The following is a 24102-nucleotide window of genomic DNA, read 5'->3' on the forward strand; positions in this document are numbered from 1 at the left end:
CACACTTACCGGTACATGCTCGTACACACACACACACACACGCACACACACACACACACATACACACACACACACGTACAGTTCATTCGGAAACTATTCAGACCCCTTCCCCTTTTCCACATTTTCTTACGTTACAGTCTTATTCTAAAATGGATTAAAAAAATACAAATCCTCATCAATCTACACACAATACCTCATAATGACAAAGCAAATTTAATTTAAAAAATTAAAAATAATAATATTTTTTATACATAAGTATTCAGACCCTTTGCTATGAGACTCGAAATTGAGCTCAGGTGCATCCTGTTTCCATTGATCGTCCTTGAGATGTTTCTACAACTTGATTGGTACATTTGAATGGACATGATTTGTAAAGGCACACACTTGTCTATATAAGGTCCCACAATTGGAAGTGCATGTCAGAGCAAAAACTAAGCCATGAGGTCGAAGAAATTGTCCGTAGAGCTCTGAGACAGGATTGTGTCAAGGACAGATCTGGGGAAGGTTACCAAAACATTTCTGCAGCATTGAAGGTCCCCATGAACACATTGGCCTCCATCATTCTCAAATGGAAGACTTTCTAGGGCTGGCTGTCCGGCCAAAATGAGCAATCGGGGGAGAAGGGCCTTGGTCAGAGAGGTGACCAAGAACCAGATGATCACTCTGACACAGCTCCAGAGATCCTCTGTGGAAATGAGAGAACCTTCCAGAAGGACAACCATCTCTGCAGCACTCCAACAATCAGGCCTTTATGGTAGAGTGGCCAGACAAATCAAATCAAATGTTATTTGTCACATACACATGATTAGCAGATGTTAATGTGAGTGTAGCGAAATGCTTGTGCTTCTGGTTCCAACGGTGCAGCAATATCTAACAAGTAATCTAACAGTTCCCCAACAACTACCTAATACACACAAATCTAAAAGGGGTGAATGAGAATATGTAAATATAAATATATGGATGAGTGATGGCCAAGCGGTATAGGCAAGGTGCAATAGATTATATAAAATACAGTATATGCATATGATATGAGTAATGTAAGATGCGTATACATATGATATGAGTAATGTAAGATATGTAAACATTATTAAAGTGGCATTATTTGAAGTGGCATTGTTTAAAGTGACTAGTGATCCATTTGTTAAAGTTGCCAGTGATTGGGTCTCCATGTAGGCAGCAGCCTCTCTGAGTTAGTGATTGCTGTTTAGCAGTCTGATGGCCTTGAGATAGAAGCTGTTCTTCAGTCTCTAGGTCCCAGATTTGATGCACCTGTACTGACCTCACCTTCTGGATGGTAGCGGTGTGAACAGGCAGTGGCTCGGGTGGTTGTTTTCTTTGATGACCTTTTTTGCCTTCCTGTGACATCAGGTGCTATAGGTGTCATGGAGGGCAGGTAGTTTGCCCCAGGTGGTGCTTTGTGCAGACCGCAACACCCTCTGGAGAGCCTTGCGGTTGAGGGAGGAGCAGTTGCCATACCAGATTGTGATACAGCCCAACAGGGTGCTCTCAGTTGTGGCTCTGTAAAATTTAGTCAGGGTTTTGGATGATAAGCCACATTTCTTCAGCCTCCTGAGGTTGAAGAGGCGCTGTTGAGCCTTCTTCAACCATACTCTTTGTGTGGGTGGACTATTTCATTTTGTTCTTGATGTGTACGCCGTGGAACTTTCTCCAATGCTGTCCCTTTGATGTGGATAGGGCGGTGCTCCCTCTGCTGTTTCCTGAAGTCCACGATCATCTCCTTTGTTTTGTTGATGTTGAGTGAGAGGTTGTTTTCCTGAGAACACACTCCGAGTGCCCTCACCTCCTCCCCGTAGACTGTCTCGTCATTGTTGGTAATCAAGCCCACTACTGTTGTGTTGTCTGCAAACTTGATGATTGAGTTGAGGCATGCATTGCCACTCAGTCGTGGGTGAACAGGGAGTATAGGAGGGGGCTGAGCACGCACCCTTGTGGGGCCCCAGTGTTGACCACCCCAGTGTTCACCACCTGGGGGCGGCCCGTCAGAAGGTCCAGGACCCAATTACAGAGGGTGGGGTTGAGGCCCAGGGCCTCCAGCTTGATGATGAGCTTGGAGGGTAATATGTTGTGTGGAATGCTGAGTTGTTGTCAATGAACATTGACAATCTTACATAAGTATTCCTCTTTTCCTGATAGGATAGGGCACTGTGCAGTGTGACGGCGATTGCATCACCTGTGTACCTGTTAGGGCGGTATGCAAACTGAAGTGGGTCTAGGGTGGCCGGTAAGGTGGAGGTGATATAATCCTTGACTCGTCTCTCAAAGCACTTCATGATGACATTAGTATGTGCTACGGGGCGGTCGTCATTTAGTTCAGTTATCTTTGCCTTGGGTACAATGGTGGCCATCTTGAAGCATGTGGGGACAACAGACTGGGATAGGGAGTGATTGAATATGTCCGTAAACATACCAGCCAGCTGGCGTGCTCTAAGGACGCAGCTAGGGATGCCGTCTGGGCCAGCAGCTTTGCGAGGTTTAACACGTTTAAATGTTTTACTCACGTCGGCCATGGAGAAGAAGAGGGGGGTCGCAGTTCTTGTTAGCGGGCTGCGAAGGTGGCACTGTATTATCCTCAAAGTGGGCAAAGAAGGTGTTTAGTTGGTCTGGAAGCATGACGTCGGTGTCCGTGACGTGGTTGGCTTTCTTTTTGTACTGTAGTCTGTGATTTCCTGTAGACCCTGCCACATACATCTCGTGTCTGAGCCGTTTCATTGCGACTCCACCTTGTCCCTGTACCGGCACTTGGCTTGTTTGATTGCCTTGCGGAGGGAATAACTTCAATGTTTATATTCAGCCATATTCCCAGACCTCTTTCTATGGTTAAATGCAGTGGTTCGCGCTTTCAGTTTAGTGCTAATGTTAGGGTAGGTTTTAATAGTCACAGTGGGTATAACATCTCCAATGCACTTCCCTATAAATTCACTTACCGAGTCAGCGTATAGGTTGATGTTTTTCTCTGAGGCTGACCGGAACATATCCCAGTCCGTGTTATCGAAACAATCTTGAAGAGGATGCTCTCGATCAAACAGGATGCTCTCGATTGTGGATCTGTAAAATTGAGTCTGTGATTTGGGTTAACAAGCTAAATTTCTTCAGCCTCATCTGTCGGTGCCATCTTGCAGAAGCCACTCCACAGTAAAATGCACATGACAGCCCGCTTGGAGTTTGCCAAAAGGCACCTAAATGACTTTCAGACAATGAGAAACAACATTCTCTGGCTGAATGCCAAGCGTCACATCTACAGGAAACCTGGCACCATCCATACTGTGAAGCATTGTGGTGGCAGCATCATGCTGTGGGGATATTTATCAGCAGCAAGGGACTGGGAGACAAGTCAGGATCGAGGGAAAGATGAACAGAGCAAAGTACAGAGAGATCCTTGATGAAAACCTGCTCCAGAGCGCTCAGGACCTCAGACTGGGGTGAAGGTCCACCTTCCAACAGGACAATGACCCTAAGCACACAGCCAAGACAACGCAGTCTGAATGTCCTTGAGTGGCTCAGCCAAGCCCAGACTGAACCCGATCGAACATCTCAGGAGAGACCTGAAAAAAGCTGTGCAGTGATGCTCTCCATCCAACCTGACAGAGCTTGAGAGGATCTGCAGAGAAGAATGGGAGAAACTCTCCAAATACAGGTATGCCAAGCTTGTAGCGTCATACCCAAGAATACTCTAGGCTGTAGTCACTGCCAAAAGTGCTTCAAAGTACTGAGTAAAAGGTCTAAATGCATACGTAAATGTGATATTTAAAAATATATACATTTGCAAACGTTTCAAAAAAACTGTATTGGGTTATTATTTTTAGATTAATGAGGGGGAAAAATCAGTTGATCCAATTTTAGAATAAGGCTGTAACGTAACAAAATGTGGAAAAAGTCAAGGGGTCTGAATACTTTCCAAATGCGCTGTATACGCTCGTACAGACACACACAGAGCCCAGATAAGACAGCAGGCGTGGAGTGTTTACAGCGAGTTGTGTGATGGCCAACAGAGCCAAGTGTTAGCAGATGGACAAGCACTTCTGCTGCTGCTGCTACATCTGTGTTTTGGTACATCTAGTACTAGCTATTAGTAGATTTTTAGATGTGTGTGTGTCTACGGCTGTGCATGTGTGCATGCTCTTTAGTGTGCCCTACGTTTTAAAGGTGAAATCCTATCTTGAAAGCTATGCAGGCATATAACTCAAATGTATGTGCACATTTCTTTACCCTTGTTAATCCATGATTTACATGGGAGTTAAAGTTTGTGGGTGGGTGGGTCTGCCTCGTGTTTTATAAAACGGTTAGTAACAACCACTCAATGTGATCGGTTAAAAGCCAAGCTGTGCAATGTTCACGAAATAGCACCGCAAATGCACACTGACTGTTCTATTTGAATTATAACGGTGTATCCCTGAGAATGTGTCAGTATTTTTTTCCTGTGACTACGTGTGTGTTGTCTGTGTGCCTCTGCCTCTGTTTGAGTGTGTGGGTGTGTGTGTTTTGTCTATGTGCCTGTGTGCCTGAGTGTGTGTGCAAGCGCTCACGTGCGTGTGTGTGTGTGTGTGTGTGTTGTGTCTTAGTGGGTGTGTAACTGATGTTATTAATGCAGTAAAGGCCTGACAAGGTTTTTGACACTTTTGGTACTTTTGTATCCATGTGACTTTTGAAACGTTTAAAACCTTGAAGGTGATGTTTTATTTATTTACCTTTATTTAACCAGGTTAGTTTCAAGAGAGACCTGGACCTGGAATGTGATTTGTAGATTTAAATAAAGTATTTGGAATGTGTTTCCACAGGTCTGGGCTTTGCCAGTCAGGTGATGATCCTCCATGGGTGTGTGTATTACATTGTGGTCCTGGCCTGGGCTCTCTTCTACCTGGGCCACAGTTTCCAGTCAGAGCTGCCCTGAGCTCACTGCAACAACACCTGGAACACAGGTACACCATGCACTGATACCCTTTTCACACTACAGAGTCAAACTGAGCCAAACGATACTTGGCTGGCCTGGTTATGCATCCAAAATAGTTGCTGGAACCATACTGGAAGTTGGGGATCTTGATGGGTTATCTTATTTTCAAAGAGGTAATGTCAAATAGGTCCACACATGTCAAATACTTGAAAGCATTGGAGGTGTGGTTGATTAGGTTGGAATTTGCATTTTTGCAACTATTCCAATGGTTCTGCTGTACCGGAAAAACTAAATCAAGTGCAGCTCAATTATCCCGTCCAAGTATTTGAAGGTATTTGACCTACAGGAGCCTATGTACCTACAGTTGAGGTTTACATACACCTTAGCCAAATACATTCAAACTCCGTTTTTCACCATTCCTGACATTTAATTAATCCAAGTAAATATTCCCTGTCTTAGGTCAGTTAGGATCACCACTTTATTTTAAGAATGTGAAATGTCAGAATAATAGTAGAGAGAATTATTTATTTCAAATTTGATTTATTCCATCACATTCCCAGTGGGTCAGAAGTTTACATACACTCAATTAGTATTTGGTAGCATTGCCTTTTAAATGGTTTAACTTGAGTCAAACCTTTCAGGTTTCCACAAGCTTCCCACAATAATTTGGGTGAATTTTGGCCCATTCCTCCTCACAGAGCTGGTGTAACTAACTCAGGCCTTGCTTGCACACGCTTTTTCAGCTCTGCCCACAATTTTTCTATGGGACTAAGGTCAGGGCTTTGTGATGGCCACTCCAATACCTTGACTTTGTTGTCCTTAAGCCATTTTGCCACAACTTTGGTAGTATGCTTGGGGTCATTATCAATTTAGAAAACCCATTTGCAACCAAGCTTTTAACTTCCTGACTGATGTCTTGAGATGTTGCTTCAATATATCCCAATACGTTTCCTACCTCATAGTGCCATCTATTTTGTGAAGTGCACCAGTCTCTCCTGCAGCAAAGCACCCCCACAACATGATGCTGCCACCCCCGTGCATCACGGTTGGGTTGCAAGCCCCCCCCCCTTTTCCCTCCAAACATAACAATGGTCATTATGGCCAAACAGTTCCATTTCGATTTCATCAAACCAGAGGACATTTCTCCAAAAACTATAATCTTTGTCCCCATGTGCAGTTGCAAACCGTAGTCTGGCTTTTATATGTCGGTTTCAGAGCAGTGGCTTCTTCCTTGCTAGTCCTTTTTAGTCACATGTCTGTGGAACTTGTTCAGTTTATGTCTCAGTTGTTGAATCTTGTTATGTTCATACAAATATTTACACATGTTAAGTTTGCTGAAAATAAACGCAGTTGACAGTGAGAGGACGTTTCTTTTTTGCTGAGTATTAGAAACCAAATACACACAAAGTGGTAGTAATTTCATCAGTTTAGCTCACCAAGACAAATAAACTAAAGGATTAATTTCACCTTTCAATTTTCATCTCATGACTTGGCAAATTTATCTGTAGAACTTTTGCTTTTGAAGGTACTCCCTGTCTTTGTTCCAAATGGGGCTGCTTCTGTAGTTGTTTTCTATGCCAATATATGTCTTGGACACAAATACAGATGCGCTTAAATAGTCAATGTCGCCTGACTGTGTGTAACATGTGCGGTTGTATAGATAGCGGCTTCAGAAAGTATTCACACCTCTACTTTTTCCACATTTTGTTGTTACAGTCTGAATTTAAAATGGATTCAATTAAGATTTTTTTGTCACTGATTTACACAAAATACCCCATAATGTAAGTTGAATTTAGTTTTTTACATTTTTTACAAATTCATTAAAAATGAAAAGCTGAGAGATCTTGAGTCAATTAGTAATCAACCCTTTTGTTATGCCAAGCTTAAGTAAGTTCAGGAGTAAAAATGTGCTTCACGAATCACATAATAAGTTGCATGGACTCATTCTGTGTTCAATAATACTGGTTAACATGATTTTTAATGACTGCCCCATCTCTCTACCCCACACATACAATTATGTGTAAGGTCCCATAATCGAGTAATGAATTTCAAGCACAGATTCAACCATAAAGAACAGGGAGGTTTTCCAATGCCTTGCAAAGAAAGGCACCGATTGGTAGATGTGAAGGGGAAAAAAAGCAAATGCTGAATATCCCTTTGAGCATGGTGAAGTTATTCATTACACTTTGGATGGTGTATCAATAAACACAGTCAATAGTATAGTATATTATAGAAGCGTAATAACTGTGACTAAATGGTCATATGGAATTTCACTGCCTTTATGACTCGTGACTGCCGGTGGGGCGATAATACGGTCACTGCAACAGCTCTAGTTGTGATATGAGAATTATGGATGGATCAACAACATTGTAGTTATCCTACAATCCTAACCTAAATGTCAGTGTGGAAAAAGGAAGCTTGTACAGAATAACAAATATTCCAAAGCATGCATCCTGAATAAAAGGCACTTAAGTAATACTGCAAAAAATGTGGTGAAGAAATTAACCTTTTGGCCTGAATACAAAGCATTATGTTTGGGGCAAATCCAACACAACACATCACTGAGTACCACTCTTCAAATTTTCAAGCACGGTGGTGGCTGCATCATGTTATGGGTATGCATGTTATGGGCGAGGACGAAGGAGTTTGTTTAGGATTAAAAGAAACGGAGTACAACTAATCACAGGCAAAGTCCTATATAGGAAAACCTTTTGTCTGCTTTCCAACGACACTGGGAGATTAATTCACATTTCAGCAGGAGAATAACCTAAATCACAAGACCAAATCTTCAATGGAGTTGCTACCAAGACGACATTGAATGTTCCTGAATGGCCGAGTTACAGTTTTGACTTAAATCGTCTTAAAAATATTTTGCAAGACTTGAAAGTGGCTATTTAGCCATGAACTTGACAGAGCTTGAAGAATTTTCAAAAGAATAATGGGCAAATATTGTACAATCCAGGTGTGCAAAGCTCTTAGAGACTTACCCCAAAAGACTCACAGCTGTAATCGTTGCCAAAGTTGTTTCTAACATGTATTGGCTCAGGGGTGTGAATACTTATATAGTCAAGATATATTAGTCTTTTATTTATTTTTTATTCTTCCACTTTGACATTACAGAGTATTTTTGTGGCAGAAAGTACAGTTGTGGCGAAATCTGCTCGGAGCCTTCACCGTGCGCTGCCACTTTAAGAGCGCATGAGCAGTAAGGAAGGAGGAGATAAAGAGAGCTCGTTCAGCTCTTTGGGGAGGGGCTCTTGGGTGGCGCGACAGTTTGATTGTGTGTGCTGTGCTGCAGAAGTTTTGTTTGTTTTCAGCATGTGTAGTTTATAGAGTATATAACTCAATCATCGGTGTAATCGCTCTAGGTCGTGGTTGTTCTCGTTTGGGACCGCGCCCGTTATGGATCGCATGGATTAGTAGCTACATTTGGCATACAAACCAACAAACCATCGGACAGTCAGACAGTACACCTGCACGCCTGAAGACCACAGCTAAGATCTCTCTTATCTTTTTCTCTTTCTCTTCCCTCTCATTCCAGTGCTTTACCCTGCAACAGACTCTCTATTTTTCAAATGCACTTCCCATGGAAGTTCATTAGAGCTGGACTATTATTTCCCTGCCAGAAGTGTTTGGAGGGACATTTTAGTAGGTTGCTTGCAAGTTGTATATTATGTGAACTGTATTGAGGTGGGGTGTACTAATGACATGTGGCCGTGAAGACTGTGGACATTTTTAAGGCCTTTGTGTCGATGAACACCCCCCACATTCATACCCTCTGCACTCATCCACTAGAAGATAATACAGATTATTGCAAATCCTATGTTGATGACTGGGTTCGTTCTTGTATGAGGTTGCTGTTGAATTGCTCTGCCATTATTAGTATTAGTATTATTGTATGAGGTATTCTTGTTTGGGTTACCCCTGTGTTGTGATGTGGGTTTTATATGGTGTGTATTCTCTTTTCTCTCCACTGGCTATCTGGTAAACAGGCTACACTCTAGGCAGTCTCTTCTGCTGATGTGTGTGTGTCTGGTAGTGGTACTCTCTCTATTTTACTCTTTTCCTTTCGGCATGGTTAATACCTGCCTGGCGCCCGAACAAAATCTTTCTTTACCCTCTCTAATAAATACCGCTACAGAATTGGCGCCTGAACAGGGACTTGAAGAGAAACACCTATGACACCATCCACACAAGGTTGAATCATGTCTTTTGTTGGAACCCCATACTGTGTCAATGTGGACACACCTGATGGTAATCATGCTCGGGATTCTTTCATTGTGGAAGGACTCGATGAACTAATGGAGTTCGATAGCACTGCCCCTAATCCCCAGGCTTCTGGCTCACCTATAACATCTCCACCATTAACCTCGCTTCAAACCCTTCCGGTTACACTGTCCAGAGAGACTGGGAGAGGTGTCTCTGTGATCACTGGACAACTGGAACATCAATGGACACACACCAATCATAGTTTGACAATGCAGGAGAATGCAATTCGCAAACTCAGTGAATGTGTGGAGGCTCATCAGACAGATGTGCAGAGGAGGTTGGATTACCTTCCCTGTCAAATGGAGGAAAACCAACAACAAATGGTTCAGAGGCAGAAATATTTACAAGATTCTCTGAAGCAGGATATTCAAGGAAAACTGCACCGGTTCAAAACACAAATGGAAACTAACCATCATCAAGTCATAATCTTTCTTGAGGAGGAACAAAAACAGAGAGCAGAGGAGTCAGCCTCTGTTGTGAAGGGAGTGCGTTCTTATCTGAAGGAAGTTATGGAGGACATGAAGAACTCTCTCACAGGGGAACTACGATTTTTGATTGAACAGACTCAAAAGGACACCGTTAATGAGATGGAAAAAGCACAGAAGGCCACAGACCTTCAACTGGAAGAGCTGCACCAGGAGGTAATGCAGTGCTTTTCCCTTCTGGACAAATCTTCTGCACCTCCCTCAGGTCTTACCTCTGCCACTGGCTTGGCCAGTAAGGGAACAGGAACAGGTAGTACTACAAAAACCCCTCTGAAGATACTGTTAAACAACAGAACTCCCGCTGCCACTGTCATGTCTCCTCTAGAGCGCTCCCTCCCTATCAAACTACTTTTCCCCACTTTTGGCAGCCCAGAAGATGATGTTGATCCACTGTTTTTCTTATCGAAGTGTAATGATTTTCTTTCTATCCGGCCCCTTACCGACTTGGAGGTTCTTGCCACCCTCCGCAGTGTTCTCCATGGTACAGCAAGAGACTGGTGGGAGATAGCCCGTGAACATGTGTCAACCTGGGAGGAGTTTCAAAAAATATTCCTCTTAGCCTTCCTCTCAGAGGACTATGGGGATGAACTGGCGGAACGTGTTCGTAACAGAGTCCAGGGTGAAGCAGAGCCAATACGGGACTTTGCCTTCTCCTATCGAGTTCTATGTAGGAGATGGAAGGCTGACATTACTGAGCAGGAGATGGTTAAACTCCTTCTTAAGAACATGGTTCCCCGCCTTGCTAGTCAACTTCGAGAACGTGTGGAAAATGTGGATGATCTGGTGCGTCTTGGGACTCAGTTTGAGAAGGACTGGAAGCACCACCTCCAAACTAAAAACCCCGTTCCCTCATCCCAGTATACCCATAACTCTCTTAGGGCTAAACCGTCTCAGATATTTGTACCCAAGATCCAGGACAAATGTCCAGTTGTGTGTTGGAGGTGTAAAGTCCAACATCCTCCAGATTCTTGCCCGCTCTATGTCCAGCGTCAGGATTCAGGAAAAGGTCAGAAAGGACCGAAGACTGAAAGTCTAGACAGGCGTGGTGGCTTGCATACAATTGGGTCAGCCTTAATGCCCACCATGAAGCCTTTAGACAGTACAGCTAGCGGTCTTATTCCTATTCCGCAACAACTATTGGTTCCTCTGACTGTTAGAAACTGGAGAGGGAAGGCCATAATCGACACAGGGGCATCTTACACCCTGATGCAAGAGGCCCTGTGGCAGAACATGGCATTACCTCATGAGGAGCTACGAATATGGGAGGAAGGACCATTGTACTTGGCCAATGGAGAACCTACCACTCCCTTGGGCTGGATTAGTATAATAATAAAACTGCATGGTGAGACTATTAACCTTCCTGTGGCAATACTTGCAGACTCAAGCCTTGCATTTGCTGTAGTCCTTGGCCTAGACTTCCTGTTCTTCAGTGGACTGACCATCTCTATGTCCGATCCCTCATATCGGCTACACTCTGACTATTCCCAGCCTCATCCATTTCAACCTGGTAATGCACGGATTTCAGGTTGGAGCCTGCTACATTATGCAGAGTCCGGACAAGGTCAAGTCAGAGACAGAGAAAATATAAAGAGACAAAGACAAAAACATGTTCCACCAGTGAAGTCTGAGAACCAAACTATCACCCTGATTACCGCCGTACCCCCCCTTCTATCCGAGAGCAAAAACAAACCTGATGCGGATTTCTACATCAAGCAAGCGGTGGAACAGGCATGTCTGTCGGATGATGAAAGGTGGCAGCTCCCAGATGTTGGACATGAACAGTGAGGTTTGTACTCTTACACTCGGCCGTACAACCGTCTTCAAACACAAAATCTATACCCGGCATGAGGTCCCCATTAAGCAGCGTCCCTACAGGCTGTCCCCCGCCAAACTGGCAATTCTCAATGAACAGCTCAAAAGCATGTTGGAGAATGGAATTGTGGAACCTTCTTTTTCTGGATGGGCTTCTCCGGTTGTCCTGATTCCTAAGAAAGATGGTGGATATCGATTCTGTGTGGACTACAGGAAGCCGAATGCCATAACAGAAAGCGATGCCTACCCTCTACCAAACATAAATGACATACTGGAATCTCTGGCAGGAGCATCCATCTTTAGTAATCTGGATCTGAACAGTGGCTATTGGCAGGTGTCAATGGATCCCGCTAGTCAGGACAAGACTGCTTTTGTCACCCCTGCTGGTTTGTACTCCTTCAAAGTCATGCCTTTTGGTTTGAAGAATGCTCCAGCAACCTTCCAACGGTTGATGGAGACTGTCCTGGGAGATCTGAGGGGTAGAAATTGTCTCGTGTATCTGGATGACATCATAATCTACTCCTCCTCTGTTGCGGATCATCTGCAAGACATTCAGTCCGTCTTCGACAGACTAAAGGCTGCAGGTTTGACCTTGAATTTGAAGAAGTGTCGTTTCTGTCTACCAGAACTCAAGTTCCTTGGTCATGTGGTTAATGCTGAAGGTATCCATGCAGATCCAGCCAAAGTTGAAGCTGTGCAGAAATTCCCAATTCCCACATCCCTCAAGGCTGTTCAGCGGTTTCTGGGTATGGCTGGATGGTACCACAGGTTTGTGCCTGACTTTTCAAAGGTAGCCGAACCCCTCAACCACCTTAAGAAGAAAGGTGTGAAATTCCAATGGACCCCTGCATGCCAAGGTGCATTTGACACACTCAAAAACAGTCTAATTACTCCTCCAGTGCTTGGACATCCTAACCTGAATGCTCATTTCATTGTGTACACGGACGCCAGTCAAACAGGACTTGGAGCAGTCTTGGCTCAACAAACAGGACTTGGAACAGAAGAAGTTCTTGCCTATGCAAGTCGCACCCTTAATTCAGCAGAGAGGAATTATTCAACGACTGAAAGGGAGTGCCTCGCTGTGGTCTGGGCTTTGGAGAAATGGAGCTACTACTTGGAGGCAAAGATCTTCACCGTTGTCACAGACCATGCTGCTCTGCAGTGGGTTCTGGCATCAGGCAAGACCAACAGCCGTCTTATTCGCTGGTCTATCAGACTGCAGAAGTTTGACTTCATCATTGAGTATCGCAAAGGAAAACTGAACGTTGTACCAGATGCCCTTTCTCGGATTACAGAGACTGCCAATGTTTGTCCTCCCTTGTGCAGTACTTATACTACCGCTAAATGTCTGGATGATTCCTTTCCTCTGGACGATGAGAGTGTATGGAGAGCACAGCAGAAGGATGCTGCCATCATGGCGATCCACAAGAGTCTGTCGGAAGAAGACTCCAAGAGTCGCTTCAATGATAAGTATAGCATAATTCAGGATAAATTGTATCGAAAAACTCCAAGAGGAGATGGAATACACAGCACCCATTATCGCGTCTTCATTCCCTCTACATTGTGTGACCAGATAATCCAAGCTTATCATGCCAATCCCATGAGTGGGCATCTTGGAGTTTTTAAAACTTATCGAAGACTACAAGAGGTGGTTTACTGGCCAGGCATGTGGGTTGATACCCGGAAGTTTGTACAGCAGTGTGAAGTCTGCCAGAAATACAAACCAGACATTGGCAGACCTGCTGGGAAAATGCAGCAGACCGTGGTGAACCATCCAAATGAAATGTTGGGAATTGACCTCATGGGACCTTTTCCTCCCAGCCGGGGGACACGGAATGAATTTTTATTGGTGGTAGTGGACTACTACACACACTGGGTGGAGTTGTTTCCCCTCCGCAAAGCTACTGCATCAGCCATTGCTCTAATTCTGCGAAGGGAGGTGTTTACCAGATTTGGAATTCCCGACCAAATCCTCTCTGACCGAGGTCCGCAGTTCATATCAGGAATATACAAAGAGCTCTGTACCTACTGGGGTGTAATTGCCAAGCTTACCACAGCCTACCATCCTCAGACCAACCTGACCGAGAGGGTAAACCGAACCCTGAAGGGGATGATTGCTTCATTCGTGGGGGATCAGCACACAAGGTGGGATCAGCATCTTCCAGAATTTCGCTTTGCACTGAACTCTGCCGTGCAGGAGACTTCTGGGGTCACTCCCGCCGAACTTCACCTGGGAAGACCACTAAAAGGTCCGATGGACAGGGTCTTGCAAAGTTCGAATGTTTCACCTGACTGCCCAGCGTTTGATGCCGTACAACACCACCACACCTTGCTAGCCAGAGTGGAGGCCAGCAAAACCAAAGCCAAACAACGACAGCTGAGAAACTATGACAAACATAGACGAGACGTGTGTTTTCCACCCCAGTCTCGTGTCTGGGTACGTTCACATCATCTGTCAAAGGCATCTAAGAAGTTCACTGCCAAGCTAGCTTCGAGATGGAAAGGTCCATACCGTGTAGTGCAGCAGTTTGGACCAGTGAACTACTTGGTCTGTTTGGAGGACACTGGGGAAGATGTCAGGACAGTGCATGTTGTTGACCTAAAGCCCTGCTACCCTACGGCAGAAGAGCTGGATCGCAGGCAAAAGCAACACCTGCAGGACCTCTTCGTGGAGGACTCTGATGAGGAGGACTTCCCTGGTTTTGTGTAGCAGGAACATGAACCTGTCAAAGCCTGTATCCTCTCTGTTTCTACAGGCATTGTTTTTTCATGGGGGGAGGAGTGTGGCGAAATCTGCTCGGAGCCTTCACCGTGCGCTGCCACTTTAAGAGCGCATGAGCAGTAAGGAAGGAGGAGATAAAGAGAGCTCGTTCAGCTCTTTGGGGAGGGGCTCTTGGGTGGCGCGACAGTTTGATTGTGTGTGCTGTGCTGCAGAAGTTTTGTTTGTTTTCAGCATGTGTAGTTTATAGAGTATATAACTCAATCATCGGTGTAATCGCTCTAGGTCGTGGTTGTTCTCGTTTGGGACCGCGCCCGTTATGGATCGCATGGATTAGTAGCTACATTTGGCATACAAACCAACAAACCATCGGACAGTCAGACAGTACACCTGCACGCCTGAAGACCACAGCTAAGATCTCTCTTATCTTTTTCTCTTTCTCTTCCCTCTCATTCCAGTGCTTTACCCTGCAACAGACTCTCTATTTTTCAAATGCACTTCCCATGGAAGTTCATTAGAGCTGGACTATTATTTCCCTGCCAGAAGTGTTTGGAGGGACATTTTAGTAGGTTGCTTGCAAGTTGTATATTATGTGAACTGTATTGAGGTGGGGTGTACTAATGACATGTGGCCGTGAAGACTGTGGACATTTTTAAGGCCTTTGTGTCGATGAACACCCCCCACATTCATACCCTCTGCACTCATCCACTAGAAGATAATACAGATTATTGCAAATCCTATGTTGATGACTGGGTTCGTTCTTGTATGAGGTTGCTGTTGAATTGCTCTGCCATTATTAGTATTAGTATTATTGTATGAGGTATTCTTGTTTGGGTTACCCCTGTGTTGTGATGTGGGTTTTATATGGTGTGTATTCTCTTTTCTCTCCACTGGCTATCTGGTAAACAGGCTACACTCTAGGCAGTCTCTTCTGCTGATGTGTGTGTGTCTGGTAGTGGTACTCTCTCTATTTTACTCTTTTCCTTTCGGCATGGTTAATACCTGCCTGGCGCCCGAACAAAATCTTTCTTTACCCTCTCTAATAAATACCGCTACACAGTTATATCCATTTTGATCCCACTTTGTAACAGAACAAAATGTGGAAAAGGTCAAGGGGTGTGAATACTTTCTATATGTGTTGTATGGCTCTGTTTGTCTGACTGTGTGTTTCTCTCCAGGCCCTGGGCTGGCCTTTATAGCATACCCTCAGGCTGTAACCATGATGCTTTTCCCTCAGCTGTGGGCTGTGTGGTTCTTCCTCATGATCATCATGCTGGGGCTGGACAAACGTGCGTGTGTGTGTGTGTGTGTGTGTGTGTGTGTGTGTGTGTGTGTGTGTGTGTGTGTGTTTGTGCATGCACACACAAACACAGGGTTTCTTCCATACATGCATCCAGTGTATCCCCGGCACAAACACACACAGTATGCAAACGACAAGCATTGCAATGTAACAACCATCTTACACACACCAACCTACCCCATTCCCCTCCCCCTTTCCACCCCCTGTCCAGTTTGTGAGCCTGGAGGCCCTGGTGACCTATGTGACTGACCTCTACCCTACGGTGATCCAGCAAGGTTATCGACGAGAGCTGCTACTGCTGATGGTGTGTGTCGTCTGCTTCCTGGGTTGGCCTGGTCATGGTCACCCCGGTGCGACTGGTTGATTGGATGTGTGAGTAGATGATTGCCTGGCTACCCAGACTCCTTACTCCATCCAAGAGCTACCCCATGCCCATGGACGTTAGTTTCTTCCCTTATTTTTTTAATAAAAGTTTCATAAATGTTTTTAAAAATTCTTCCACTTTAACATGACAGAGTATTCTTTTTGACCAAGAGTACAATTATATCCATTTTAATCCCACTTTGTAACAGAACAAAATGTGGAAAAAGCCAACGGGTTTGAATACTTTCTATATGTGTCTGACTCTGTGTTGTATGCCTCTGTATGTCTGACTGTGTGTGTTTCTCTCCAGTTTCTTCTTTGGAAGTCTGAATCTGAGTACCTCCTCAACCCTTCACCGAATGCGAACACATTCAGGGCCATCTGATTGGTCAAGAAACAGAGCACGCATGGGTAATGCGGCGGTTTCAAAATGTGTCTTTGGCTTTGATACTTCGATTGATTAGAGACGGTCCAATTGCTGATTACTTTGTTTTGTAAAACGCCCCTTATGCCCCTAAAGTGTGTAGCAAATGACCGAGCAGCAGAATAATTTAGTGTGAGTCGTCAGGCTAGGTGAATGGATGGTTGTCTGTTTTACTGGCCACATAACTGGCTGGTTAGCTTGGGGAGCTGTCTACGTGACTGGCTACATTGCTAGCTGGGTGGCTGGCTGACTGGCTGGCTGGCTGGCTGGCTGGGTGGGTGGCTGGCTAGCTAACTGTCTGTCAGTCTGCTTGCCTGTCTGTCTATCTGTCTACATGATTGGTTGTCTGTTTGTCTATTTGAACTAATGTCTGACTAGTTGACATATCCACTTACCGCTAGACACTGTGTTACAATTAGTACATTATCCAAATGTCTTCTCCCAATTAAATTATCTCCCTCTAACTTTTCAATTGTATAGATCTATGATGTGGTGATACATCTGTGATGTAATGTTCTCTCAATCTCTTTGGATAGGGTGGTCTCTATGTGTTCCAGATCTATGACCACTACTCCTGCAGTGGGGCCGGTCTGCTGCTCCTGTCCATCTTCCAGTCGGTGGCCGTGGGCTGGGTTTACAGAGTCCAGAGGTTGTGCACAACAAATACCTTATCACAACCTTAACACAACATCTTTCACCCTAATGTAGACTTAACACTGTACACCTGTAATGAACACACACCCTCTGACGTGTGCCTCGAAACACAGTACTTTCTTTCTTTCTTTCTTTCTTTCTTTCTTTTATCTATAGATCTCGCTTTGGCTTTCTCTCTCAATTGTGCAAATACACACAAAGTAAGCTAACAGTGGTGTTTAACTATGCACAAATCTTGTATGTCCTCTACCCTTACCTTCCTCATTCCTACTCAGGTCAACAGTATGTGAATCTGGAGTAGTCTATTGCGGGCTGCAGACATTCAGTATGAGCTGTAGTGTAGTGGAGACAGAGCCAGCGCCAGCCCTATTAATGAGTCACTGTCTCCCCAGCCCCTAAATCTTCCCGCTGAACGTTGCGCCACACAGTCTCAGCCATGGGGCCCTGGGGAGCCCACAGTAGCTGCCTCAGATACTAACACGCAAAAAGCATAGACAAAGAAAAGCTCAGGCATGAATCTCCCTTGGATGATAACATGCTAACTCTAAGTCGCTTACACAGAAAAACTCAGATGAAAGAAAAACCTGAGCATAAATCTTCTTCGAACGCTAACATGCTAACATTCTAACGCTAACATCCCAAAAGCTCCAGACACAGAAAAGCCTAGGCATAGATCTGTCTCCAATGCTAACACTAAGTCTCTAACATAGACAAGCTCAGACAAAGAAAAGCCAGGGTGAGAATCTGCAGTGGAACTGCAGAGGGATTTTGGGTGTTCTACTTTAATTTGTTTCCATGTAAGTTGAGAGCGTAAGAGACGATTGTTGTTTTACGATAAGAGCCCTAGCCAGGAGGTAGAGACATGGGCTGTAGATAGGAATGATGATGGGGGACTGGAGCTGTCTCTCAGCTCTGGTGAATTCTTAAGCAGTGGGAACTATGTGTGTGTGTGTGTGTGTGTGTGTGTGTGTGTGTGTGTGTGTGTGTGTGTGTGTGTGTGTGTGTGTGAGTTTAGCTTCATACATGCGTGCCTACATTACGTTAGTAAAGTATTCAGACTCCATCACTATTTCCACATTTTGTTACGTTACAGCCTCATTCTAATATATTTTAAAAATCCATCTCCACACAATACCACATAGTGATGAAGCAAAAACATGTTTTTATAACATTTTGCTCATGTCTAAAATATTTTAAACTGAAATGTAACATTTACGTAAGTATTCAGACCATTTACTCAGTACTTTGTTGAAGCATCTTTGGCAGGAATTACAGCCTTGAGTCTTCTTGGGTATGAAGCGACAAGTTTGGCACACCTGTATTTGGGGATTGTATCCCATTCTTCTCTGCAGATCCTCTCAAGCTCTGTCAGGTTGGATGTGGAGCGTCGCTGCACAGCTATCTTCAGGTCTTTGTTAAATTTTTGATTGAACCTTTATTTAAGTAGGCAAGTCAGTTAAGATCAAATTCTGATTTAAAATAACAGCCTACTCTAGCCAAACCCTAACGATGCTGGGCCAATTATGCGCTGCCCTATGGGACCCAATTATGCGCTGCCCTATGGGATTCCTATGGGAATCACGGCCGGATGTGATACAGCCCAGGACTGAACCAGGGTCTGTAGTGACGCCACTAACACTGAGATGCAGTACCTTAAATCGCTGCGCCACTCAGAAGCCCGGACTAGAGATGTTCGATGGGGTTCAAGTCCGGGCTCTTGCTGGGCCATTCAAGGACATTCAGGGACTTGTCCTGAAGCCACTCCTGAGTTGCCTTGGCTGTGTGCATAGGGTTGTTGTCCTGTTGGAAGGTGAACCTTCAAGGTTTTCATCAAGGATCTCTCTTTACTTTGCTCCATTCATCTTTCCCTCGATCCTGACTAGTCTTCCAGTCCCTGCAGCTAAAAACATCCTCACGGCATGATGCTGCCACCACCATGCTTCACCGTATTGATGTTGCCAGGTTTCTTCCAGAAGTGATGCAATCTTTGTTTCATCAGACCAGAGAATCTTGTTTCTCATGGTCTGAGAGTCCTTTACGTGCCTTTTGGTAAACTCCAGGCGAGCTGTCATGTGCCTTTCAATGAGGAGTGCTGCAGAGATGGTTGTCTTTCTGGAAGGTTCTCCCATCTCCACAGACAAACTCTGGAGCTCTGTCAGAGTGATCATCGGGTTCTTGGTTACCTCCCTGACCAAGGCCCTTCTCCCACGATTGTTCAGTTTATCCAGGCGGCCAGCTCTAGGTGTCACGTTCATTATATGAAGGAGACCAAGGCGCAGCATGGTATGCGTACATTCTCTTTATTAAAAGAATATACACCGAACAAACTAACAAAATAACAAACGAAAAGTGAAGCTATACAATATAGTGCTGACAGGCAACTACACATAGACAAGATCCCACACCAGAAAGTGCCTAAATATGATCTCCAATAAGACACAACAATAAACAGCTGTCTCTGATTGGGAACCATATCAGGCCAACATAGACATACAAAACCCTTAGACATACAAAAACCCTAGACATACAAAAACCCTAGACATACAATAACGTAGAGTACCCACCCTAGTCACATCCTGACCTAACCAAAATATATAGAAAACAGAGATATCTAAGGTCAGGACGTGACACTAGGAAGAGTCTTGCTGGTTCCAAACTTCTTCCATTTCAGAATGATGGAGTCCACTGTGTTCATGGGGACCTTCAATGCTGAAGACATTTTTGGTACCCTTCCCCAGATCTGTGCCTCGACACAATCCTGTCTCTGAGCTCTACGGACAATTCCTTCAAACTCATGTGGCTTGGTTTTTGCTCTGACATGCACTGTCAACTGTGGGACCTTATATAGACAGGTGTGTGCCGTTCCAAGTCATGTCCAATCAATTGAATTTACCACAGGTGGACTCCAATCAAGTTGTAGAAACATCTGAAGGATGATCAATGGAAACAGGATGCGCCTGAGCTCAATTTCGAGTCTCATAGCAAAGGGTCTGAATACTTATGTAAATGTACAAACATTTCTAAAAACCTGTTTTCGCTTTGTCATTATGGTGTATTGTGTGTAGATTGATGAGGAAAAAAAGTTAATTTAATCAATATTAGAATAAGTGTCTAAGTATTTTGTGTTTATCTTCATGTATTGGGTCAGGCCAGGGTGTGGCATGGGGTTTTTGTATTGTGGTGTGTTTTGTCTTGGGGTTTTGGTGTGTATGTATTGGGATTGTAGCTAGTGGGGTTATCTAGCAAAGTCTATGGCTGTCTGGAGTGGTTCTCAATCAGGGGCAGGTGTTTATCGTTGTCTCTGATTGGGAACCATATTTAGGCAGCCATATTCTTTGAGTTTGTCGTGGGTGATTGTCCTTAGTGTCCTGATGTCCTCTATGTTAGTTAGCACCAGTATAGGCTGTTTCGGTTTTCGTTACGTTCTTTGTTTTGTAGTGTTTGTGTTTATTCGTGTTGTACGTTGTTCATTAAACATGGATCGCAATCTACACGCTGCAGTTTGGTCCGACTCTCCTTCACACCTAGAAAACCGTAACAATAAGGCTGTAAGGTAACAAAATGTTGAAAAGGGGAAGGGGTCTAAATACTCCCCGAATGCACTTGGGAGAGTTGAGGTAGCCATGCTTTACTACTCTCTGAGCATCCCCGTGGAGAGCTGTGGAAATGGCGTTTGTCCATGGTTGTTTAGACTACGGTCAGGTCTCTAGTGGTTCCTCTATGGTCGTTACTTCCGTGAGATTTAAAGGTGGTCTATTCAGGACCTTAGACAAGATCCTGTTCTACGGTTCTACCATCTTATATGGGTCTCCGATTTAAGTGGTTTGGGGTTTCTAGGACCATTTTCTAGTTTTCAATTACTAGTCTTTACGATTGTGCCTGGACTTCAGATTGACCTTGTATGGTCCTTACAATTCAGAACCATGGTTCAACCACTGTTGTGGTCAGAACCAGGCCTTGACCACAGAACCATGTAATAACCCCCGACCCCTCGTCCTGTTCCTTAGGGTCTGACAGGTTCAATGACAACATTAAGCACATGATTTCCCGCTGCCCTTCTTCAAGCTGTGCTGGCGCTACCTGATGCCAGCCATGTGCACGGTGAGTGACCTTTAACCCTTGACCCCTGTGTGTGGGAAGAGTCCTGTGAAGTTTATATATCCCAATTGTGTCTGTAATCGTATATATCTGTGTACACGTGAGTAATTGTCTGAATTATTTGGTTCGCTTTTTTTGCAGAATCTAGTTGTTGTGACTTTTCTCGGTACATTTCTTACCCGACAAATGGATCAGACTGATACACTGGTCCAAGATGAATCCATTGGGTCCTATTCAGACAAGCAATCTGTGTGTGCAACTCTCATTCTCGCTCTCTCTCCAGGTGACGTTTGTGTTCTCCTTGGTGTGCTGGATCCCTCTGTCCCCCCCTGTGCACTTTACGCCCTGGCCACCATCCCCTGCAGCCTAACACAGGTGAGTCACACAGTGACATTTTTACACCAACAACCAACTACTACACTTGGCCCTACCATAACCCTGACTCCCACATTAACCGTTACTCTTGTCCCTACCATCCAACACTGCATTATGTGGACTGACTCTACACTTACTTACCTCCTTCTGCCCTGTGACTTAACCTATGATTACACAAGACATTAGTTAGTGTGTCTTGAAAATAACTTGTACCTTCCCATCATGCTATAGTGAATAGTTTGGCCAGTAATTCAGTGCACAAGACTGTACTAAGCATATAAGACATACTGCACAGTGCATTAAGACATATGTGATGTGTGACTAACAAACCGTCCATCTCTCCTGTTGACCTGTAGCGTTTCCACCGGCTGTGTCGTCCTGCCCTCGACTCCAATTTGGCCATGGACCACCGGACCACATCTCTCACCTTTGAACCCTGTCTGGCTCTCCCCGCCGGAAACCCAAGGAGACAATCTCAGCTGTGATCTAGGGACGACCACCCTTGGTTTAGCCAATGATACGGTCTCATGGTTTCTGCGCACCAAATGGACAGATCGGAATCGGGGGTCAAGGGATGTTTTTATGGAGATGGGAAGGCCTCTGCCCCTCTTGTGTCCTCACTGGTAAATGGAGACAGGATGGTGGTTGAAACTGTGATGGAATCCAGCCTGTATGCTGTTGGGCCTGGGATACGTCTACTGGGCTTAGTGACGTCCCTGACTATGTGTATTTTTGTGAATGAGGGGGAGGGGGGAAAGAGAGGGAAAGGGAGGGAGAGATAAAAGATACTCAAACAGTCCCAAATCCACTCTTCACGCTTTTTGATGTATTTCAAAAGTGCAGTTTCCTCTGCTTGGAGCAACAGTGAAGTTGGCAGGGCAGTACAGATGTTTTCTCTTTTTTTCTTTTCATTTCACCTTTATTTAACCAGGTAGGTTATTTGAGAACAAGTTCTCATTTGCAACTGCGACCTGGCCAAGGTAAAGCATAGCAGTTCGACACATACAACAACACATAGTTAGGCGAGGCAATCATTTGAGAAACCAAGGCTGTTGAGTCAGCCAATAAGAATGTGGTGATTGACAGAGTCGAAAGCCTTGGCCAGGTCGATGAATACAGCTGCACAGTAATGTCTCTTATATATCTTTATATATCGTTAAGGACCTTGAGCGTAGCTGAGGTGCACCCATGACCAGCTCGGAAACCAGATTGCATAGCGGAGAAGGTAAGATGTGATTCAAAATGGTCAGTAATCTGTTTGTTAACTTGGCTTTCGAAGACCTTAGAGATGCAGGGTAGGATAGATATAGGTCTGTAGCAGTTTGGGTCGAGAGTGTCTCCCCCTTTGAAGAGCGGGTTGACTGCGGCTGCTTTCCAATCTTTGGGAATCTCAGACGATACGAAAGAGAGGTTGAACAGGCTAGTAATAGGGGGTGCAACAATTTCGGCAGATAATTTAAGAAAGAGGGGGTCCAAATTGTCTAGCCCGGCTGATTTGTTGGGGTCCAGATTTTGCAGCTCTTTCAGAACATCAGCAAATCAAATCAAATCAAATAGCCATAGCAAGCAGTCTCTGAACATCAGACAGGATGGCATTGACTCCCTCAATCCATGAAATGGCTACTGCTATAGGTTTCAGGCTGCTTACCACTCTCTCAAAATACATCATCCAGGAGGATCTTCTTGATGGGGCTGTTCATATTGGCAGACTGTGATATGGCCATTTTTGGAGAGACTCCTTACCCTCCAGGAGACTGTGAAACATGATGACAGCACCACCCAAACGGGTGTTGCTGTGCAGCTTCAATGTGGTGTTCTTATTCTTCTCACTTTACTTGGTGAGGTAGATTGCTGCTATAACTTGATGACCCTTCACATACCTAACCATTTCCTTGGCTCTCTTGTAGAGTGTATCCATTGTTTTCAGTGCAATGATGTCCTTGAGGAGCAGATTCAATGCATGAGCAGCACAGCCAATGGGTGTGATGTGAGGGTAGGACTCCTCCACTTTAGACCAAGCAGCCTTCATGTTCGCAGCATTGTCTGTCACCAGTGCAAATACCTTCTGTGGTCCAAGGTCATTGATGACTGCCTTCAGCTCATCTGCAATGTAGAGACCAGTGTATCTGTTGTCCCTTGTGTCTGTTCTCTTGTAGAATACTGTCTGATGTAGTTAATTATTCCTTGCCGACAAACATCAGGCCACCCATCAGAGATGATTGCATTACAGCCTGCTTTCTCTATGATTTGCTTGACGTTCACTTGAACTCTGTTGAACTCTGTTTCCAGGCTTAAGCCTGATGACTTTACTGTGTTAAATGAGGCCTCACCTCCTGGTGCATCCCGCGGAGGTGTTGCTAACATTTACGATAGCAAATTTCAATTTACAAAAAAACCCAGATGTTTTCGTCTTTTGAGCTTCTAGTCATTAAATCTATGCAGCCTACTCAATCACTTTTTATAGATACTGTTTACAGGCCTCCTGGGCCATATACAGCGTTCCTCACTGAGTTCCCTGAATTCTTATCGGACCTTGTAGTCATAGCAGATAATATTCTAATTTTTTGAAACTTTAATATTCACATGGAGAAGTCCACAGACCCACTCCAAAAGGCTTTCGGAGCCATCATCGACTCAGTGGGTTTTGTCCAACATGTCTCCGGACCTACTCACTGCCACAGTCATACTCTGGAC

At 44.6% G+C, this 24102-nt stretch overlaps 1 long non-coding RNA gene across 1 annotated transcript; it reads left to right on the forward strand.

Moving 5' to 3' along the window:
- Positions 1–20945: 20945 nt before the first annotated feature.
- Positions 20946–22198, forward strand: LOC116353988 (uncharacterized). The gene is made up of 3 exons (XR_004203431.1): positions 20946–21036; positions 21317–21408; positions 21765–22198. It is a non-coding gene; the product is annotated as an uncharacterized LOC116353988 (long non-coding RNA).
- The last annotated feature ends 1904 nt before the right edge of the window (positions 22199–24102 follow it).

This window comes from Oncorhynchus kisutch, linkage group LG16, assembly GCF_002021735.2.
Source record: "Oncorhynchus kisutch isolate 150728-3 linkage group LG16, Okis_V2, whole genome shotgun sequence".
In the NCBI taxonomy this organism is placed as follows: Eukaryota; Metazoa; Chordata; class Actinopteri; order Salmoniformes; family Salmonidae; genus Oncorhynchus; species Oncorhynchus kisutch.